Genomic DNA, 4,958 nt, shown 5'->3' on the forward strand with positions numbered 1-4,958 from the left:
AAATTATAAGTTAATATTAAAGGGAGTTACGGAGTGAGTGTTTGCGTAGCTCCGGAGACGAAATTTATCCCTTTTTCAGCTATTAATCCCACTTTCCTAAAGAAAAATAATTATTTTTATCTATATAACACTTTATTCACGTTGAAATATCGAAAAATAAATTTCAAAAAATAAAATAAGTTAAATAGAAAAAAAAATTAAAAATTAACCCGTGCCCTGGACCAAACCCCTGACCACCGCGTCTACAAACTTCTTTACCCATAGCTGTAACAACCACACCACGACTCACACGATGCTTCCCCGAATATATAGCTTAAAAAAACTTCCTTCCGGTTAATTGACAAACTCTATTTTGGCCCCTTATGTGCCTCCTAATTAGTGTATAAAAATCACCTTTGGTACGATTGTTTGGTATATGAAACTCTATTTTCGGGCAGAGTTTGAAAATTATAGGTTAATATTAAAGGGAGTTACGGAGTGAGTGTGTGCGTAGCTCCGGAGACAAAATTTATCCCTTTTTCAGCTATTAATCCCACTTTCCCTCTGAAAAATAATTATTTTTATCTATATAACACTTTATTCACGTTGAAATATCGCAAAAATAAATTTCAAAAAATAAAATAAGGTAAATAGAAAAAAAAATTAAAAATTAATTCGTGACCTGGACCGAACCCCTGACCACCGCGTCTACAAACTGCTTTACCCATAACGGTAACAACCGCACCACAACTCACACGATGCTTCCACGAATATATAGCTTCAAAAAACTTCCTTCCGGTAAATTGACAAACTCTATTTAGGCTCTTTATGTGGCCCCTAATTAGTGTATAAAAATCCCCTTTGGTACGATTGTTTGGTAAATAAAACTCTATTTTCAGGCAGAGTTTGAAAATGATAAGTTAATATTAAAGGGAGTTACGGAGTGAGTGTGTGCGTAGCTCCGGAGACGAAATTTATCCCTTTTTCAGCTATTAATCCCACTTTCCAAATGAAAAATAATTATTTTTATCTATATAACACTTTATTCACGTTAAAATATCGAAAAATAAATTTCAAAAAATAAAATGAGGTAAATAAAAAAAAAATTAAAAATTAACCCGTGCCCTGGACCGAACCCCTGACCACCGCGTCTACAAACTTCTTTACCCATAGCTGTAACAACCACACCACGACTCACACGATGCTTCCCCGAATATATAGCTTAAAAAAACTTCCTTCCGGTCAATTGACAAACTCTATTTTGGCCTCTTATGTGCCTCGTAATTAGTGTATAAAAATCCCCTTTGGTACGATTGTTTGGTATATAAAACTCTATTTTCGGGCAGAGTTTGAAAATTATAGGTTAATATTAAAGGGAGTTACGGAGTGAGTGAGTGCGTAGCTCCGGAGACGAAATTTATCCCTTTTTCAGCTATTAATCCCACTTTCCCAAAGAAAAAAAAATATTTTTATCTATATAACACTTTTTTCACGTTGGAATATCGCAAAAATAAATTTCAAAAAATAAAATAAGGTAAATAGAAAAAAAAAATTAAAAATTAATCCGTGACCTGGACCGAACCCCTGACTAACGCGTCTACAAACTTCTTTACCCATAACGGTAACAACCACACCACGACTCACTCGATGCTTCCACGAATATATAGCTTAAAAAAACTTCCTTCCGGTTAATTGACAAACTCTATTTTGGCCCTTTATGTGCCCCCTAATTAGTGTATAAAAATTCCCTTTGGTACGATTGTCTGGTATATAAAACTCTATTTTTTGGCAGAGTTTGAAAATTATAGGTTAATATTAAAGGGAGTTACGGAGTGAGTGGTGTGCGTAGCTCCGAAGGCGAAATTTATCCCTTTTTCAGCTATTAATCTCACTTTCCCAAAGAAAAATAATTATTCTTATCTATATAACACTTTATTCACGTTGAAATATCGAAAAATAAATTTCAAAAAATAAAATAAGGTAAATAGAAAAAAAAATTAAAAATTAATCCGTGACCTGGACCGAACTCCTGACCACCGCGTCTACAAACTTCTTTACCCATAGCGGTAACAACCACACCACGACTCACACGATGCTTCCACGAATATATAGCTTAAAAAAACTTCCTTCCGGTTAATTGACAAAATCTATTTTGGCCCTTTATGTGCCCCCTAATTAGTGTATAAAAATCACCTTCGGTACGATTGTTTGGTATATAAAACTCTATTTTCAGGCAGAGTTTGAAAATTATAGGTTAATATTAAAGGGAGTTACGGAGTGAGTGGGTGCGTAGCTCCGGAGTCGAAATTTATCCCTTTTTCAGCTATTAATCCCACTTTCCCAAAGAAAAATAATTATTTTTATCTATATAACACTTTATTCACGTTGAAATATCGCAAAAAAAATTTCAAAAAATAAAATAAGGTAAATAGAAAAAAAAAATTAAAAATTAATCCGTGACCTGGACCGAACCCCTGACCAACGCGTCTACAAACTTCTTTACCCATAGCGGTAACAACCACACCACGACTCACACGATGCTTCCACGAATATATAGCTTAAAAAAACTTCCTTCCGGTTAATTGACAAACTCTATTTTGACCCTTTATGTGCCCCCTAATTAGTGTATAAAAATCCCCTTAGGTATGATTGTTTGGTATATAAAACTCTATTTTCTGGCAGAGGTTGAAAATTATAAGTTAATATTAAAGGGAGTAACGGAGTGAGTGGTGTGCGTAGCTCCGGAGACGAAATTTATCCCTTTTTCAGCTATTAATCCCACTTTCCCTAAGAAAAATAATTATTTTTATCTATATAACACTTTATTCACGTTGACATATCGCAAAAATAAATTTCAAAAAATAAAATAAGGTAAATAGAAAAAAAAAATTAAAAATTAATCCGTGATCTGGACCGAACCCCTGACCACCGCGTCTACAAACTGCTTTACCCATAGCCGTAACAACCACACCACAACTCACACGATGCTTCCACGAATATATAGCTTAAAAAAACTTCCTTCCGGTTAATTGACAAACTCTATTTAGGCTCTTTATGTGGCCCCTAATTAGTGTATAAAAATCCCCTTTGGTACGATTGTTTGGTATATAAAACTCTATTTTCAGGCAGAGTTTGAAAATTATAAGTTAATATTAAAGGAAGTTACGGAGTGAGTGTGTGCGTAGCTCCGGAGACGAAATTTATCCTTTTTCAGCTATTAATCCCACTTTCCCAAAGAAAAATAATTATTTTTATCTATATAACACTTTATTCACGTTGAAATATCGCAAAAAAAATTTCAAAAAATAAAATAAGGTAAATAGAAAAAAAAAATTAAAAATTAATCCGTGACCTGGACCGAACCCCTGACCAACGCGTCTACAAACTTCTTTACCCATAGCTGTAACAACCACACCACGACTCACACGATGCTTCCCCGAATATATAGCTTAAAAAAACTTCCTTCCGGTTAATTGACAAACTCTATTTTGGCCCCTCATGTGCCTCCTAATTAGTGTATAAAAATCCCCTTTTTTACGATTGTTTGGTATATAAAACTCTATTTTCAGGCAGAGTTTGAAAATTATAGGTTAATATTAAAGGGAGTTACGGAGTGAGTGTGTGCGTAGCTCCGGAGACGAAATTTATCCCTTTTTCAGCTATTAATCCCACTTTCCCAAAGAAAAATAATTATTTTTATCTATATAACACTTTATTCACGTTGAAATATCGCAAAAAAAATTTCAAAAAATAAAATAAGGTAAATAGAAAAAAAAATTAAAAATTAATCCGTGACCTGGACCGAACCCCTGACCAACGCGTCTACAAACTTCTTTACCCATAGCAGTAACAACCACACCACGACTCACACGATGCTTCCACGAATATGAAGCTTAAAAAAACTTCCTTCCGGTTAATTGACAAACTCTATTTTGACCCTTTATGTGCCCCCTAATTAGTGTATAAAAATCCCCTTTGGTACGATTGTTTGGTATATAAAACTCTATTTTCTGGCAGAGGTTGAAAATTATAAGTTAATATTAAAGGGAGTTAGGGAGTGAGTGGTGTGCGTTGCTCCGGAGACGAAATTTATCCCTTTTTCAGCTATTAATCCCTCTTTCGCATAGAAAAATAATTATTTTTATCCGTATAACACTTCATTCACGTTGAAATATCGAAAAGTAAATTTCAAGCAATAAAATAAGGTAAATAGAAGAAAAAAATTAAAAATTAATCCGTGACCAGGACCGAACCCCTGACCACCGCGTCTACAAACTTCTTCACCCATGGCGGTAACAACCACACCAGGACTCACACGAAGCTTCCACGAATATATAGCTTAAAAAAACTTCCTTCCGGTTAATTGACAAACTCTATTTTGGCCCTTTATGTGCCCCCTAATTAGTGTATAAAAATCCCCTTTGGTACGATTGTTTGGTATATAAAACTCTATTTTCTGGCAGAGTTTGAAAATTATAGGTCAATATTAAAGGGAGTTACGGAGTGAGTGGTGTGCGTAGCTCCGGAGACGAAATTTATCCCTTTTTCAGCTATTAATCTCACTTTCCCAAAGAAAAATAATTATTCTTATCTATATTACACTTTATTCACGTTGAAATATCGAAAAATAAATTTCAAAAAATAAAATAAGGTAAATAGAAAAAAAAATTAAAAATTAATCCGTGACCTGGACCGAACCCCTGACCACCGCGTCTACAAACTTCTTTACCCGTAGCGGTAACAACCACACCACGACTCACACGATGCTTCCACGAATATATAGCTTAAAAAAACTTCCTTCCGTTTAATTGACAAACTCTATTTTGGCCACTTATGTGCCCCCTAATTAGTGTATAAAAATCCCCTTTGGTACGATTGTTTGGTATATAAAACTCTATTTTCTGGCAGAGGTTGAAAATTATAAGTTAATATTAAAGGGAGTTAGGGAGTGAGTGGTGTGCGTTGCTCCGGAGACGAAA

This window comes from Parasteatoda tepidariorum, chromosome 11 (genome assembly GCF_982258835.1).
Source record: "Parasteatoda tepidariorum strain Cologne lab strain chromosome 11, Ptep-v5.0, whole genome shotgun sequence".
In the NCBI taxonomy this organism is placed as follows: Eukaryota; Metazoa; Arthropoda; class Arachnida; order Araneae; family Theridiidae; genus Parasteatoda; species Parasteatoda tepidariorum.